We start from the raw sequence: 19,351 nt of genomic DNA, 5'->3' as shown, positions 1-19,351 counted from the left end.
TCTCCCAAGCACGGCGAGTGAGGAGGTGAAGAACTCATGTGTGTTCTTTGAAAACTGCCATTCTGATTCAGAAGAGTGGGGGAAACAGTAGTAGTAAAGAAAAAGAACTGGTTTAACACAATTCCAGGAGACAGAGGAGAAATGTCAAAAGTTTTGGGGAAAGAAAGCATGACTCAACAAGTTTATCACCAGCCAAGCTGTCATTCAAGTTTATAAAGGTGATTGATAGACAGGATAGAAGATTTCAGGGACTACCAGGGTCCTTCTTAGGAAAACTACTTGATGAAACCTAGCCAACCAAGAGGTGAATACAAATAAAGAAGTTAGAATGGAGAAGCCAGAGACCACGGCATAAGAGATGATGGTGAGAACTGAATCCATTTCAATACCAAGCAGAGAAGAGACAAATACATGGATTAGGTTCCAGAAAGGTAGATAAATGTTATAAACAGTGAAGATGTAATTACAACTGAAAACCAGGAAGCAGTTGGAGTGGGGGGTTGAGGGGAGGAAGGTGAAAAGACATTGAAAGTGATAATTTCAGAGCCATAGTAAGCTGTGAAAAAGTAAATACAGAGAAACTTAATAGCTTTATAAAATCACCAAAGCATCAATGTTTTATGTAATTTTTTTGTTAACCTTAGATGGATCTTCAAGTAATTACTATCTCATTATAAAGAATTCTTTATGTAAAGTTTATCTTTTTTTTACACTAATCTTTTTAAAGTGAAATTAAGCACTTAACATTTAAAATAGCATATATAGAATGATCCTAATTATGATCAATTATCTGTCTATTCTTTTATATGTATAAACCTATGAAGATATTTCTGGGTGATGTTAACATAATGTTAATGATGATTATCTCTAGGTGGTGGGATCCTGGGTAATCTTCCTTGTATTTTCTGTATTGTTTGAACATCTTATAGTTGAGTATATATTATTTTTTTTCAACTTTGATTCTCTCTTCCTCCCTCCTTCCTTCTCTTCCTCTTTTTTTTAGTGAATGCTTTAGAGATACATTGACCAATACCTGTCACCATTTTTCTTAAAAATTAAAAAAAAACAAAAAGCAAGTTCCTGGAATGATGTTAGAGCTGAGTTTCGAAGCCTGTGTGGGTGAAGAGGCAGGAAAGGGTGATCCACGCAAAAAGAATGGCCTGTAGAAGCACAGAAGGGCTGGGTGCTCTCCTGCAGCACCTCCTATAGCCTTGTTTTACTTATAGACCCTTATATTTTTGTGTTCTAATGATTTGTTTGAATGTCTTTCTTTTACAGAAACTAACTTTTATTCATCTCCGTATTTCCCACCCCTAGGAGAGTGCCTGGTACACAGCAAGATAAAATAAATATTAAGTGACAAAAGCAATGAATGAATAGAGTCTAAAAGATAAAAGCATTGACTAATTTCAAAGCACTTTGCTGCTTCTTAGAAAAGTGGATCTAAGCCAAGTTCGTCAAATATTATTTAGGTAACACCTGTCTAGAAAACCTTTCACTGTTATTTAACAATTCATTAGTAACTCTCTATTCCCTTGTATTCAATGGCATACTCTCTCCCAGTTTTCCTTCCACCTATCTATAAGCTCTATTTAGGTTCTCCTCCTCCACTGAAATGCTGGGGATCCCAAGAGTTCTGTATATTTTTACTCTATAATACTATCATGGTGATTTTATATACTTTTTATTTCATTAATATTTAAATTAAAAACCTGAAAATTCTCTGCTCTACATAGCTCTCCAACATTCTTGACCCATAGAGCCAACTGCCTACTGCTTCTCTCTCTACCTGGAAATTCCTACAAACATCTGACTCTCAAGGTCTCTAAAACTAAACTCTTTCACTTTCCTCAAATAATGGCACCACCATTCATTTGCTTGCCCAAGATTGAAATCTTAAGAGTCACTTGACCTCCCTTCCCCTTCTCCTTCATTTGACATTCCATCTGTTAGCCACTCTAGTTGATTCTCCCTCCCCAGTATTTCTCAATCCCACCATTTCTCTTAAACTCTGGTACTAAGATCTCCCCAAATTTTTCCAGTGTTTAAAAGACAATGTCTAAATTTACCTTCCTGTTTCTACTCCTGAATCCTTTCAATTCACTCTCCATGCTACAGGGACATATGTTTTCATATTTCAATTAATTAAAATGTAAATAGCCACATGTGGCTAGTGACTATTTTATGGAACAACAAAGCTCTAAGCAATCCCTTTTAAAAAAAAAAAACACAAAAAACAAAAAACCAAAATATATACCCACACTCACTAACACTACCACCACCGTCACCGAGAGTTTAAAAAAAAAATCAATAGAGGTAAAAAACCTAAATTCTAAAAATGCATGATTCACTCAAAAGAAGGCAGAAAGGAGATACAGAGAAACAAAGAACAGACAGGACAAAAAGAACATAAATACCTAGATGGCAGACTTAAACCCAACTATATTAGTAGTCAATTACATATAAATGGAAAAACTGCTCTGGAAAAGACAGAGAATGGCAGGCAAGATTAAAAAAAAAAAAGACAGCTCAACTATACGCTTGCACAAGAAACTCACTTTAAATATAAATTGTAGAAAGTGTTTGCATGGGAAAGCTGGCATGGTTTTATTACTATCCAACCTGATAGACTTCAAGCCAATGAATATGATCAGAGATAAAAAGGAACTTTCCATCATGATGAAAAAAACACATGTGACAAAAAAATGGGAAAATCCCCAATATTTCAATATTAAGGAAACCACCTCTAAATAACCCACGGGACAAAAATCAAATCACAAGAGAAAACAGAAAAAGTTTCAAACTGAGTGATAATGACAATCCAAAATAAAAGTTTGTAGAATGCAACTAAAGCAGTGCTTAGAGGGAAGTTTATTGCTTTAAACACATATTAGAAAAGAAGAATGATGTAAAATCGATGTTTAGACTAAAGGAGATAATCAATGATCATTTCAATAAATGCATAAAAAAGATTTGACAAAATTTAGTGTTCATTCATGATATAAATTCTCAACAAACTAGGAATGAAAGGGAGCTTCTTCAACCTGATGAAGGACAACTAAGAAAAACTTAGAGCTGACATCATATTTAATGGTAAACATTTAACACTTTTTCTCTAAGATGGGGAACAAGGCAAAAAGAACTGCTCCGATTACTTCTGTTGAACATTTTAGTAGAAGTCCCACACTGTTTAATAAGACAAAAGAAGGCAAAAAAGATTTCAAAGAAAAATGTAAATAACGTATTTCCCCATGTATAAGACTCACCCTTTTTCGAAAAATTTGGGGTCTAAAATCTGGGTGCGTCTTATACAGTGGTTGTATAAGCACACACACACACACACACACACACACACACACACACAACAAGCGCAAAAAAAGCAGGAAATGCAAGTAAAAAACATCTACAACCACTGTATAAGACACACTCAGTTTTTAGACCCCATATTTTTCAAAAAAGGGTGCGTTTTATACATGGGGAAATACAATATGTGTATTTGTGAATATGCATATCTGACATGATTGTGTACATAGAATACTCTATGCGATCTATTTTAGAACTACTAGAGTAAGTGAATTTAACAAATCTGCAGATACAAAGTCAATTATAAAGAGCAATACATTTCTATATACTTGTGACAAGCAACTGAAAGTGAAAGTAAAAACAATATTACTTAAAATAGCATCAAAACCTACATCGAATACTTAGAAATACATCTGACAAAAGATGTGCAAGACCTCTATACTGAAAACTATAAAGCATTGTGGGAGAAATTAAAGATGACCTAAAATAATGGAGAGCTGTACCATTCATAGACTGAAAGACTCAATACTTTAAAGTTATGAGTTCATTTTCTTCAATTGATTTACAGATTCAATGCAATCCCAATCAAAATCCTAACATGCTTTTAAAATGAAATTGGCAAGCCAATTCTAAAATATACATGGAATACAAATGTTTAGAACTACCAAAATAATCCTGACCAAAAAAAAAAAATAAATAAAGGTGGAGGTATTATATTACCAAAATTCAAGATTTATTACAAATATATAATAATCAAGATACTGTGGTACTGGAATAAGGATTGACAAATTGATCAATGCACCAAAACAGAGCCCAGAGAGACTGTGAGCATTCAGTTAATTCTCAACAAAGTTGTCAATAATAACAAAATCAGTCAAGCAGGGAAAGAAAGTTCTTTTCAATAAACAATGCTGGGAAAACTGGATGTCTTTATGGAGAAATAAAAAGAATCTTTATCCTTTCCTCCCACCATACACAAAAAATTAACTTGAGATGGTTCATAGATCTAACTGTAAAACCCAGAATTATAAAGCTTCTAAAAGAAAAAACCAGAAAATCTTCATGACCTTGGATAGGCAAAAATTCTTGGACAGAACATAAAAAGTCTGTCTATGAAAGACAAGAAACTGGTCAACTGGCTTCATCAAAATAAAAATTTTCTGCTCATCCAAAGATACCATTACCAAACCTAATAAGCAAACCACAGACTGTTAAATATTTGCAGGCCACATATCTGACAAAGTATTTGTATCTAGAATACGTAAAGACATCCTATACATTAACAATAAAAAAGGCAAACAATCTAATTTTAAAACAGGCAAAAGATCTGAACAGATGTTTTGTAAAAGGAAATATACAAATGGCCAATAAAGCACATGAAAAGGAACTCAACATCATTAGTCATTAGGGAAATGCAAATTGAAACCACAATAGGTACCACTTCAAACCTACTAGAATGTTAAAATTAAATACTGGCAATATGAATTATTGGGGATGATTTGGCACAAAGGTAATCGTAGAAGTGCTTGTCAGTTTAATCGAGTTCACCGTATCGCTACTGTATGACCCAGAAATTTTACTCCTAGATATTTAACAAAAATAAAAACATATTACTCAAAAAAAAAAACTATACAAAAATATACACAGCAGCCTGATTCATTAGAACCCAAATATCCATTGATAGGAGAATGAATAAGTACATTGGAGTATATCCATACAATGGAATACTATTCAACAATAAAAACAACTGTATAAATCTCAGAAGCATTTTGTGGACTAAAATTAAAAAATAAAATCAATATATGCTTCGTGATTCCATTTAACTTAATCTATTGCATAGAAACCAGAAAGTAGTTGCCTGGGTGGGGTGGGGAGTAGAGGGATTGACTAGAAAGGGACATGGAATTTTCTGGGTGATGGAAATGTTCTAAATAGTCACACAAATGCACACAGTTGTTAAAACACATATAATAGAACTGAGCACCAAAGGTCTGTGCATTTTGTTGCATGCAAATTATACCTCAATTAAAAATGTAAATTTGAAAAGAAAATTAAAAGTTTACAATATTATGATTCTTCTAAGATTTTCCAGGAAGGAAGGAAGGAAGGAAGGAAGGCAGGTCGGCAGGCCTACATGCACACATGCTAGACAGACAAAGCACAGGACCTAGAATAACAACATTTTAGAGCTGCAAGAAGTCATGGGATCATCTTTAGAAGGTTCCTTTCCTTCTAAAACACCCTGGCAGTGTGATGGTTAACCTTTTGCTGCACACTCCCAGTGACTAGTAACGTGGAAACTGATGAGAAAATCAGTTCCACGGCTGAGCTGGAGGGTGACTAATTATTACAAGGTTCTGTATATTGAGCTGAAAATCCACTGGCTTTCAAGTTCCACCTTAGTTATTTCTAGGACAACACAATTCCAGTATTTTTCTCCCACAAGGCAATTCTCCGCATATATCTCCTTAGCCTCCTCTTCTAGACTAAAGACACTTAGCTCTAGACTTCAGCAGATCCTCAAAGGAAGCAGTTTCTAGATCTTATGACATCTCTACGCTTTGGGCACATCCTTAAGATGTGATGCGAGGACCTGGATACATCCTTTTGCTTCTGTCATATAAGGAAGTCAAGGGCAAAAAATTCCTTGTCCAACACTAAATATGTCAGCTGTTATATATTAACTGGGTTTCTAGATAGATTTCTTTCTAAATTTGTAAATATTCATACTTAGAGGTAAATAAAAATATTGTAGCAGATTAGCTCAGCAAAAAATCAGTAGTCAACACTGAAGTTTTAATATTGGACCAAATGCAAAGCTTTTCACTTTGGTTGGTAAACCTCTTCTGATTACTAGTTTGTTTCAACAACTCTATTTTTAAGTTATTTAATTGCAGTTTATAAATGAGAGGGGGGGAAAAGTAAAAAATTATCCAAACACCCCAGTAATCACTTCTGTGTTCCCTTCTAAGACTTGACATAAACATATATATTTTTATATAATTGCAATATATAAGCCATTCACCCCATTAACATGATATCATTTGTACTCTTTCATGTTGCTACACAGTCTTCACAATTATAATTTCTAATGGTTACAAAATATTCATTCTCTTAAATAAACATTCATTAAAACTAGCCCATTGTGAAATACTTAGAATGCTTCTCTATTTCTACACAATGAGTCAATGCATTCTTTCCTCCATTATCATTTTTCTTCTTTTGTATCATTTCCTTAAGCTAAGGAAGTGTGATTATGACTGCTGCATGGAATTAGAAACATATTGCCAAATCAGTTTTTAAAAGGTTTATACTGCCACTGTTGGTTGGTTTGCTAGAATTACTCCACTTGTCAGTCATTGACATGAAAAGGAGTTTTCCCAGTGCAGGGAGGCTGGGGGAATCCCCACCCTGCAGCCCACTAACTTCTAAGGTGGGAATTCCCCTAACCACAGTCTATTATGAGCAAATTAAGTGCAGGTTTCAGAATACAGGTTGTGAAGCAACCAGCTGACTCTTTCAGATTCCTGACTGTCCAGCCTCCACAGAGAAACTGATATTTGGCTTCCTGGTAAGTATTTGCATTGGTTTCCAGGAGGAGCTTATATTTTTATCATGCGTTAATTTAAGACACCAAGTGCCCCTCCAACATAGAATGGAAACAACGGACAATGTAAAGCATGTCCATTGCAAACAGATTCAAAAGCAGCAACAAATCAAATATTATATGGCATCAAAATATGACTCCAATTATATTCCTTATTTTTTTCTACATTCAATTACAGTCTCAATAAATTCTACATAAAGGCAGAAAGTGTGCTGTATATTTCAGATAAGTTTGGTGCCTTTTTGCATTCATAATGGATGCTGGCAGTTGTAAAGTCATTATGTTATGCCTTTCACTTAAGTTGCTAATAACATTTCTTGAAGACAAATGTTTAAAAAAAGTAAATGGTGAATAAAGAGCTTTTCTTGAGGGTTACCAGTTTAACCCCCTTTATCCCCTGTAATGGAAGCTAAAAGGGGTGGGGGGGGGTGACCTCTAGGAAAAAGGGTCAAATATATTACAGAAACCAGGAACAGAAAGAAAGACCAATCTGTGACTCAGCAAAGGAAAAGCACTAACTCACCTAAGACAGGGCAGTCGGTGGGAAACTCCACACCCCAAGCAGAGCCTCTGGGAAGAAATCCCCTTGGCCACACCTGCTCGCATCTTAAGCAGGGACAGGTGGGCCAGGCTAGGCAGAAGGCACAGGCTCCTTTCCTTCTTCCTCCCTGCTATGGGCCAAGGCCTTTTGTTCTTCCTTCATCCAGGCCTGACCTACCCGGATACATCGTTTTGCTTCTGTCACTATAAGAAAGTCAAGGGCAAAAAATTCCTTGTCTAACACTATTTTATACATACATACATACATACACACACACACACAGCTGTTATATATTAACTGGGTTTCTAGATAGATTTCTTTCTCAATTTGTAAATGTTCGTAACTTACAGGTAAATAAGACAGCACCCTTCCCAACGCCTAACAATAGACAGACACTGATCTCTGTGTATGAAGAGGAACACACAGGGAACAGGTGTAAATAAAGAGCTCAAAGTGAGGGAGCATCTGAGGAGTGTCTGAGGGAATGTTCTCTCCCCTCCCTGGCCCCTTCTGCTCTAGAAAATACAATTCCTTCTAGAATATGAGAAACCTTGAGAAGCTGGTTTCTTCTTCTTTTTTAAAAACAAGATTCAAGAGGCCACTAAATTAGTGCAACCAGAACAGGGAGCCACAGCGAGGGAACAATGGAAACGCTGCATCCAGATAGAAACACATTGTCAACTTAAAAACCACAAAGAAGGCAGTTAAACAGGTTGTGATCTAAATAAGAGATTTAGGAAACAAGCTTGAATTATCTCCCAGAAGTAACCAGAAAAAGGTTACAGAGGACAAAATATGGTAAATGAAAAAAAATGAGAGACAGGGATTAAAGATCCAGGAAAACAGAAACAATAACCAAATAAAAAATTTTCCTGGAGTTGAAAACAAACACTTGAGTCTTAATATCAAAAACTCACTGAGTTCTGAATAACGTTAACGAAAAAGCTCTAGAAATGCCTCATGAAATTTCTGAATTTCAGAAAAAAGAAAAAAATGCTGAAGCGTTCAAATGGTAGGCAAAGGAGAAAAGCATCACAGCTTCTGAAACTAAGACAATGAAAGAATAAAAGAAAACCAAAAAAAAAAAAATTAAACTGGCATCAGACTCTTCCTGTGGAACACTAAATATCAGAAGACAATGGAGTAAAAAAGGTGACGGACCTAGGTTGTTACCTAAGGATCCAAAAATCTAGCCACCCTGTGGTGGATGCTCATGGATGAAAGGAAGTCATGACCGCGCAAGGAGTCCGAAAGCACTCGCCCAGCTGGTTAGTGCAGGGAACGTGCTCATGGAAAGAGGAGCACCAAACTGAAACAAAACTGCACAAGTGTGTGACTGTCAAGTTCCTAGAGCATCATACAAAGGTGAGCATCATACTCACTTCTGTTTGGGGCTCCTAAAGCCAGCAACGTGCCTTTGGCCAGAGCCTCACTGAGCTATCATTCAGTCATTTTTATTTACTTTTGCTGTGTTGCAGTGAAGTTTGTGATGCCCTTCACAGCACCAGAGAATTTCCCCAAATCCCTGACTGCCTGCCCATCTTTATTTAACCTTGAGGTATGCAAAAGCACCTGCAGCTGCCACAAAACATGTTTTAAAATCCAGCAACATCATCTTCCTACATTCCTTCATGAAAAAATAGAGCAATATCACTTGGACACTTTTGTCAGCCATTATAGCTCCAAACTGTCAGAACACAAAATAAGTGACAGAAAGACCAAATGCAGTAAATAATGTATCGAAATGCATTCAATTTAGGAGGGCTAAATGGCGGGGAGCTTTGTCCATGCTGCTCTAATACTCACTGCCTGAGGGTATAAGCTGCTGGACTAGCTTCCATTTGCAGAAGCATGCAGAAGTATTCAGAGCTACAGAAAAAAATAAATGATCACGGTGCCAAAATGAACGGTTATATGTGCATTATGTATGCATATATGTGTATAGATACATTTATATGTTTATATATGTATGTGTATATATACATATACAAATGTGAGTATATATGTATCTTAGAAAATATAATATTTTATATTATATATTATTTTTCTAGGAGAGAGAGATACATGTATCTTAGACAAACATTTCAGAGACAAATATCATTATAACCACCCCCCCACAAAAGTATGTGTGTATACCATGCAGGTACCAACCCTAGGGGAAAAAAAAATACTTAAAAAAGTATTTTCAGATGATGAAGAAATGAATGGAAAAAAGGGAAATCAAGACTGGTTAAGTCATGATATAATAATATAAAGTATAACATAAATCATAGTAAGTAATGAATCTATTATACACAAGTTTAAATACTGTGAAACAATGTTAAAATTAACTTTTTTATTGTGAAACGGAATTCATATACAGAAAAGTACATGTATAAAAATATATGTACAGTTCAATGAATGATTATAAAGTGAATACCCATTTAATTATCACCTAGATCAAGAAAAAGGTGGCTCAGCACCCTTCTTCTCCCTCCCTGTCGCCCCTCCCTAAGCTCCCAACTAATCACTACCGTCTCCCTCTTCCCCCAAAGCAACTATCGTTCTGACTTTTATATAATCACTTTCCTGCCTTTCTGTATAGTTTTATTACCCATACGTGTCAACACTTCACATGTTGCAACCACCTATATAATAATTGATTCAGGGAAGGATCGTCAATTGATGTTAAAGCAACTGGGTGATGGGCTATTAGGCACTAGCCTATTCATGGTCTTCAAGTATCACTCCACAGATCCCTTCTTAGTCAGAGGGGGGAAAGGTGCCTTTTCAATGAAGAAATATGGCAGATATCACCCTACCCAACGAGTAGACTTATCAGCAATAATGGAACAAAGTGTTATTTTAGATCTCCTTATGTAATGAAGTGAAAAGTATATAAATAATACTTATGAGTCTTTTCACCAAAAATGTTTAACTTAAATCTAATCATAAGGAAATGCTCAGACAAATCCAGATTGTGGGAAATCCTATACGACAACTGGCATGAACTCTTTAAGAACGTCAATGGCAAAAAAAGGTAGGGAGAGATGTTCTAAATTAAAGGACATTAAAAAGACATGACAAATAAATGCAATCTTTAATCTTTGAATGCTGGAGTGACCCCTCAAAACAATAAGTGATTAAAGGACTTATTGAGGCAATTGGAGAAATTTAAATATGGACTCCATATTAAACAATGTTACCATATCAAAATTAAGTTTCTTAGATATGCTAATGATATTGTATTCGGTTGTCAGAAAAGTCATGACGTATTTTTTCTATGTTTTTCGTTGCAAAAATGTGTCATGACTTTTCCAACAACCCAATAGTTATGTAGGACAACATGACAGTTTTTAGGAGATACATGTTGAAGTATTTTGGAGACACCCTCATCTTACTTTAAATGGTTTATAAAGAATATATAAGTATACACACACAAAGAAAGCAAAATTAAGGGCATACTTTCAAATTTTCTGTAGATTAAAAAAAACAAAACTTTAAATAAAAAGCCAAAAGAAAAAATATGTTACAGACTCAGACTGGGTTAAAGAAAAAGAAAAGAGGGCTGGCCAAGTGGCGCGATGGTTAAGAACTGGCCTGGGATGCCAGAGGGCCCCGGTTCCCACATATGAGGGCCAGTGACACTGCCCTCCACAGCTAAGATGCTGAACAACAGCTCAACCTGGAGCTGGGCTGCCGTGAGTCACTGGCGATGGCGTAGGCTGCAGTCCCTGCTGTAGTGGGTTGCCATGGGCTACCATATGCAGCCAGCAGCCAGCGTGAGTGGCCAGCAGCCGCGGTGAGTGGCTGTCCAGAAGCCGGCGACTGATCTGCCTCGCCCGGGAAGAGCGCAATGATGGTGCGGGCCAGTGAAGCAACGTCCTCCACAACTAGACTGAAGAACAAAAGGACAGCAACTTGTCTGTTCCTCTTCCCCCAATTCCCCAGCGCTGTTCCCATCCCCCCAACCCCCCAATAAAAATCTTTAAAAAAAAAAGAAAAGAAAAGAAACTCTACTCTATATAGGTGGGAAGTGCACAGCAGAAAGGGACAACTAAGGCCACAGATTTCAGGCTGGAGGAACAAAAAGGGAGATCTAAGAGACCAAAAATACTAAGAATATCATGAAGAGGAAGGAGCTCAGGAAAGAAACCCCTTAAAGTTGTTTATAAACTCCTGGACGCCTCTAAACTGTACATCCATGGAGACGAACTATATAGGACAGAAACCATCCACTCTCAGAGTGGCCACTGACTGGCACCCATCCAGAACAGATCCAAATAGCACTGCGAAAGCTTTGAAAACTTAACTGACACTAGAACCACAACCCATAGAAAGCTAGTTGGAACTTGTGGCCTCAACCCAATCAAGTCAATGTAGGATGTAAACAAGAGGCAGAGTCTCATAACATGATAATCGAAATGTCCAAGATATAATCCAAAATTACTCAGCATATGAAGAACCAGAAAATCTCAAGATGCGTGAGAAAAGACAATCCACAGATGCCAACGCGGAGATGACACAGTTGTCAGAATTATCTGACAAACACTTTAAAGCAGCTATAATAAAAATGGCCCAACATTCAAGGTGAACACTCTTGAAATAAATGAGAAGACAAAAACTTTCAGCAAAAAAACCCCCCCAAAATATAAAGAAGAACCAAATGCAAATTTTGAAAATGAAAAACAGAATAATCAAATTAGAAAATCTCACTGGATGGGCTCAATAGCAGTATGCAGATAACAGAGGAAAGATGCAGTGAACTGGAAGATAGGTCAATAGAAATTATACAATCTGAACAATAAGGAGAAAAGAGAGTGGGGGGAAGAATTATCATATCCTCAGGGACCTGTGGGACAATGACAAAAGGTCAAGCATGTCATCAGAGTACAAGAAGGAGAGGAAGAGTGTGGGGCAGCAAAAATATTTCAGGAAACAATGGCTGGAATTCTTAAATTTTGCAGAAAACATAAACCTACACATTCAACAAGCTCAGCAAACCCCAAACAAGATAAACACAAAGAAATCCATGCCCAGACACGTCATATCCAAACCGCTGTACACTAAAGACAAAGAAAATATCTTGAAAACAACCAAAGAAAAAAACTTTTTTTTAAAGATTATATTGGGGAATCGGGGAAGGGAAACAGACAAGTTGCTGTCCTTTTGTTCTTCAATCTAGTTGTGGAAAATGTCGCTTCACTGGCCCATGTTGGTATTATCATTGCGCTCTTCCCAGGTGAGGCAGATAGGTCACTGGTCACTGGATGCTCACGGCGGCTCTTGGCAGCTCACGCAGGCTTCCGGCCCCTCACAGTAGCTTACAGGAGCCCACTGCAGCTCCACTGCAGCCTAGGCCTTTGCCTGCGACTCGGCAGACTAGCTCCAGGTTGAGCAGTTGTTCACCATGTTAGCTGTAGGGGGCGCAACGTTACTGGACCTAATGTGGGATCCGACCGCCAGGTCCCTGCTGCTCAGAGCTGGCATCACAAGCCAACTCCTAACCAACGTGCCACTCGGCCGGCCTGACCAAAGAAAAATTGGACATATTACTTACAGGTGAACAAAATGTTGAAAGAAAAAGGAAGTGTAACCTTTTTAAAGTACTGAAAGAAAAGAACTGTCAACACAGAATTCTATATCCAATGAAAATATCCTTTAGGAATGAAAGTGGAAGAAAGACACTGTCACATGAAGAAGTAATAAGAGAATCTGTTGTCAGCAGACCAAAACACAAAACTGCTAAAGGAAGTTTTTCAGACAGAAGGGAAATCATACCACTAGCAAATCTGGAACATAAGAAATGAAGGAAGAGCAACAGAAATGGTAAATATAGTAAATTGCACAAAACGGCATCACTGTTTTGAAAGGGGTAGAAAGAAATGGTGCTGACCTAAGTTACTTTGGAAATGAGTGGCGTCTGTAAGACTAAAGGCAAAAGGAACTGCACATAACCACTGTATTCTAGTTATACAGTTGTTTTCCATGGGGGTATGAGTTCATTCAGATACTACTTATACAAGCATATTGAAACTGAATAATTAAGGAAATAGATGATGGATGGTGGGAGCCAACTTCTCACTGTTGGGGTGGGAATTTAAAGATAATCAAGGAGAGAGGCTAGAATGATCCACGTGGTAATGGGTTAGATTTAGAGACACCAGTGTGAACTCATGGTTAGCTTGACATATAGGCATGTGTATACATACAGACTAACATATATGTATTTCAGTGCTTTGTCAACTGAGAAAAAAATTTAAAAAGCAATGCCCCCATAGCAACGAGCACCCTTAGCACCCAGACCTTGGTTTCTAATACCATTCCCCAATAAAAAGAAATGGTTAGTTCTAGGACTGGGGCAGGAAATACACAAGATGAGCCTGAAGTATCTGGTAGTACCAGAAACAAAGGAAGTGCTTTAAAAAACAAACAAACAAACAAACAAACAAACAAAAACCAACCACGCTGGTGAGGATATGTCAGAGGAGCACAGGAACCCACCGAAAGCGCTCTCAATGGCCAAAGCTGGAAGAATTTGAGCAACAAAATAAAATAGTTTTGGATTATAACCAAAAGTATAAAATAAATTCATGAATCTATACTGAGATAAACACATGATTGAATAAAGTCATAAATGGGAAAGACGCAAATCTCCCATGCAGAATTACAAATAGTTTATGTAGATACTCATCTTCAAAGAGAGGGGAGTATAATTCCTCACTCCTTAGGTGTGGGCTGCAGGTAGTGACTTCCTTCCAAGGAGTAGCGGTTGGAAATGAAAAGTGGGAAAGAAGTAACTGCAGTGGAAACACCTGACAGGCACTACCCAGCCAGGTGATCAACGTTAACATTCACAGTCACAAATCATGCTGATAGTATGAACCCTTGACATGATAGGGTGAAAAGGGCACTCTGTGGTCTTTCTCCTAATAACTCATAACTCCAATCTTACCATGAAAAAAACATCAGACAAAGTCTAGCTGTGTAGTGTCCTACAAAATACCCAACCAGTATCTGCAGAACTGTCAACATCATCAAAAACAAGAGTCTGAGAAACTGCCGCAGCCAAGAGGAGCCTAGAGACATGGCGATAAAATGAGATCCTAAGCAAAAGGACATTAGGTAAAAACTAAAGAAATCTGAATAAACTACGGACTTTAGTTTATAATTATATGTCAACATTGTTTCATTAAATGTGAAACATATGCCAAGCTAATATAAGATGAGAATAGGGGAAACTAGGTGTGGGATATATGGAAACCCTCTTGTACTATCTTCTCAATTGTTCTGTAAATCTAAAACTGTTCCAAAGAATAAAGTCTATTTCATATTTTTAAAAACCTACAGCTCACATACTTAAAGATGACACGTTAAACATTTTCCCCATGATCAGGAACAAGGTCAAGATGTCTATTAGTCTCACACATCCAATCAATGATTTTAAAAAAAAAAAAACCCAGAGTTGGAAAAGTTATACCATCTGATTTCAAGGCTTCCTATAAAGCTACAGCAATCAAGACTGTATGGTGTGGATGAAAGATCAATGAACAGAAAAGAGTCCAGAAATAGATGGACACATATGGCCAACTGAGTTTCCACTAAGGATATCCATATGGTCCTCAGGTTCCATAAGAAATGTCAGCAGGCCCATTTCTCCAGTTTTCTTAGGATCCCTATTTCTATGCCAGAGTGAGAGCACATTCATTCATGCATTCCCTTGCAGTAAGGGAATGTATGAATTCTCAAGAGGCTCCTGAGAGCAATATACCATTTCTGTTAATCCTTAGGAGAACCTTGTGAGGCAAGTGTTACTAGAGACGAAGCTCACAGAGGTCAAGTGATTTGCAGTTACACAGCTGGTAAGTGGCGAAGTTGGTCTAAACTGCAATCTGTCTGATTCCAGAGGCTTTTTAAAAAATCACATTCAGAAAGGAAAAAGAAGATATCAGATCAAACATTCCAAGACTGCCTTGTTTGTTCTGTTCTGTTTTGTTTGAAAGATGAGATCATTCCAGTTTCCCCTACAAAATATCTTCTAAACTATTAAGTAAATGTTTGTTATTTACTACAATGAACGTATTAGTTTCATAAGCCAAATTTATGATCTGCTTGAGTGTTTCTGTATGCTGTGCATATACTTTGTAGTAACTTGGCTTTTTTGAATAGTCAGTGGAATTACTTAAATGCTATAAAACTAAAACATAATCTTATTTGTAATTGTTCTAAAAATGTACAGTTGTTACTTGTTGTTATGCTATAGCTTGTTGGTCATTATCATGATGATCTAATGTCATGACTGTGGTCAAGAACACAACTTCCAACTGAGCCAAGATCATCTGCTAAATTTTCCCACCTCTCACAATTGACTATAGAAAACCCTGGACAATTTTTATACCTTCATTTCATCACTTTAGCTTCTGGATAGTCTCTCATAAAATATCTAGACCCAAACTATTAGATCTCAGCTCCCTTTGAAAAGCAGCCTACATCTCAAATCTAACAGGATCTGTCTCTCTGAGTAATTTCCTTTCCTCTGGGACTCAAGAATGCTAAGAGGAGGTCACAGCCTTGTGTTTCCATATCTGATCCGGCTACTTAATATCTAGAGCATATTCAAATTCTTAGAACAAAATATATAAATCCAAAAAGAGAACATTAGGAATGGAGAAAGTCTTGAACATTATTTCTGGGTTCTTCCTTTGAGACCTCAACAAAACAGACTAGTTTTTTATGAGACTTATAAAACGGCGTTATTTCTAAGTTAGGGTTTACTCTCCCTCATTCAACTGGATTTCATATAGATGAAGAATTTTTAAAATAGTTATGATGATGGTAAAGCAATCTTAATGCACAGTAATCACTTATTATCTCACTTGATGCTCCTGACAATCTTGAAAGGTAGATAGGGAAACTGTTGTAGTACTTTATAGATGTCAAAACAAGCCCACACAGGTTATATGTTGTCCTAGTTACCCCCAGCCCCCGAGAAAGCAGTAACACACAAGAAGATTTCAATTCAAAAGCTTTGCTCAGTAGCTCATGCCTCTTATGTCTCAAATTTCAGGTCTATGTCTAACTCCAGACTAAACATAGTCTGCATTTTTCCCATTCCATAGGAACATCACCTTGGTTTCTCCATATTTCCCTTTCTTATAGAAGTTCACTGATAAAGCCCAGATAGTTGCTTAAGACTTAGGTTCTGAGAAATTCAGCACCATGCTATTTATCAGTCAGAAAGCTGAAACTAATCATGTACTCGTTTTAAAAAAAACAAATCACTTGAAGAAGAAACACTTTTTATTCAAGAAGAGAACATTTTTTACAGAAAGATTACCTACCCTTTTCCCAACTAGTTTTCATATTCTGGACACATTTTAGGTGTGTTTCTCCATTCTAAAAAGGTGTAAAGGAAAGAAGTTTATGCCAACATTTTCCTGAGGCAGCTATTTATAGGCAGGTCTCTTAGGGCCGCAGTCCACTCATGCACTTTTTACTTTCTGATTATATATACATTTTAAATAATCTTTGTGTTTTACTTTATATGTATTTTTAAACTCTCCAAGCATAGAAAAAAAATCCAAATGCAAAGCACTATTGGGTTGTCGGAAATGTCATGACGTATTTTGTCTATGTTTTTCAAAGGTCATTTATTTATATAAAGAACAAAGATCAATCAATGATATATTGCCCATTTTGTTCGATAACCTTTTGCCATCTTTCAGTGAGCTTCATAATTCCTCATTCATAGAAAGACCTGTCTTTATTTGCAAAAAACTGAACATAGTGCTGATTTACAGCCTCATCTGAAATGAACATTATACCATGCAAGGAGTTTTGAAGAGAGCGAAACAGGTGGACGCCTGATGACACAAGGTCAGGTGAGTATGGTGGGTGTGGCAACACATCCCATCCAAGCTCCAATAATTTTTGACAGGTGATCAAACTTGTACGTGGTCTCACGTTGTTGCGATGGAACACAACTCCTTTATAATTAAAAAGCTCTAGACGTTTCTGGATGATGGATTCACTCAAACTGTCCAATTGCCGACATTACACATTCGAATTGATTGTTTGGTTCCTTGGTAGGAGTTAGAAAAACACGACACCTTTAAAATCCCACCACACTGAGAGCATAACCTTCCTCTGATGAATGTCTGCTTTCAATGTCGTTTGAGGTGAATCAGCACATTGGGACCAAAACGGTTTGTGCCCCACATTGTTATAAACAATTCACTTCTCATCACCAGTTATCAGTCGCTTCAAAAAAGGATCGTTTTCCTCACATTTAATGAGCACATTGCAGGTGTTTATACGCACCATCAAATGAACTCCTTTGAGTTCGTGCGGAACCCAAATATCAAGTTTGCTTATGTATCCCAGCTTCTTCAGGTGGCCGTGAACGCTTGAATGATGGATGTTCAATGTTTCTGCAATCTTTTGTGTTGTGTAACGTGGGTTTGACTCGATCAATGCCTTTATTTTGTCATCATCAACCTCAGTGGGCCTCCCTGGCTGAGAAGCATCGTTGAGATCAAAATCACCAGCACGGAATTTCGTGAACCATTGTTGGCACTGACATTCTTGTAGAGCATTGTCACCGTTAACTTTATGCAACTTTTCACAAGCTTGAAAAACAGCACGTTCTTCCCTTTATGGAAGTAAAACAGTAAAATATGGCAAAAATACAGTTTGGTCTTCCATCTTCAACTTGTAAAATCTCCAAAACTCAACCAAATTGCTCAATTTTTTTTTAAATGAAGCTAGAACTGTCAGCTGTCAAATAACATAGCAATAACATAGATACAAATGACTCTAGTACTTCCAAAAATGAACTAGTGCCATCTGTCACAAACATGCGTCATGACTTTTCCGACAACCCAATAAATATCAATATGGGTGTTTAGAATCAACAAACATTTGAAAAAAGGTTCCAAAACAAACCTTTTTTTTTTTGAGACACACACACACACACACACACACACATCATCAGAGAGGTAAGAGAAGACAATGTATCCATAAAATTATAACAAAAGGGTAGAAAGGAACTTTCAGAGAATAAGAAAGAGTTCTTAGAAATTAGGATAGCAATAATTGTTCTGATTCTTGATTGTGAAAATGATTACATGAATCTACATATGTAATAAAATGATATAGAATTGCACATACACCAGTGTTGAATTCCTGGTTTGATATTACACTATAATAATAAAGATGTAACCACTGAGAGAAACTGGGTGACTGTATATGGGACCAATGTGCCACCTTTACAACTTTCTGTAAAACCGTAATTATTTCAGAATAAAAAGAAAAAAAAATTTAAGATAGGCTAATGAGAGAGGGAGAGGAAAGGAAAGAATTGGATGGAAGACCGAGTTGAGCACATCATTTAAGAAATAAAGCAATAAGACAAAACAATAAAAAATGAGAGGAAAAAATGTAATTAAATAGAGGATTAATTCTTGAGGCCCAATAATGACAACAGAAATTATAAAGAGAGAGAAAAGTGAAACACCATGTGGAGAAAATTAACAATAAAATAACACAAGAAAGTTTCCCCAAATTTAAGGACATAAGTTCCCTGATGAAAAGTGAGTACGAAGTGTTCAGAGCAATGAATGAAAAAAAGTTACACCCATACCATTGCGAAATTTCAGAACACTATAGATGAAAAGATTTCAGAAGCTTTCAGAGAGAAATGGGATTAAAAATAGCTCATATACAATGGAAATCAGAATGGCACTCCTTTCAAAAACAACCCTGAAAGCTGGAAGCTAATGGAGGAATGCCTTCAAAATTCTGAGCGAATCAACTCCAACCTAGAATGCAGTCATTCTTTCAATCAAACATGGAGGGAGGATTAAGTGATTTTCAAATGCATAAAATCTTAAAGTGTTTTACTTCCCATTCACACTTTTGTG

At 36.8% G+C, this 19,351-nt stretch overlaps 1 protein-coding gene across 1 annotated transcript in view; it reads right to left on the bottom strand.

Annotated features, from left to right (window-relative positions):
• The window catches only part of LOC109395108 (syntaxin-8-like), a 212,896-nt gene that overhangs the window by 118,532 nt on the left and 75,013 nt on the right, over nucleotides 1–19,351 (bottom strand). The window lies entirely within an intron of this gene.

Source organism: Hipposideros armiger, unplaced genomic scaffold, assembly GCF_001890085.2.
Source record: "Hipposideros armiger isolate ML-2016 unplaced genomic scaffold, ASM189008v1 scaffold_457, whole genome shotgun sequence".
In the NCBI taxonomy this organism is placed as follows: Eukaryota; Metazoa; Chordata; class Mammalia; order Chiroptera; family Hipposideridae; genus Hipposideros; species Hipposideros armiger.
This window is presented reverse-complemented; position numbering and strand designations above follow the sequence as displayed.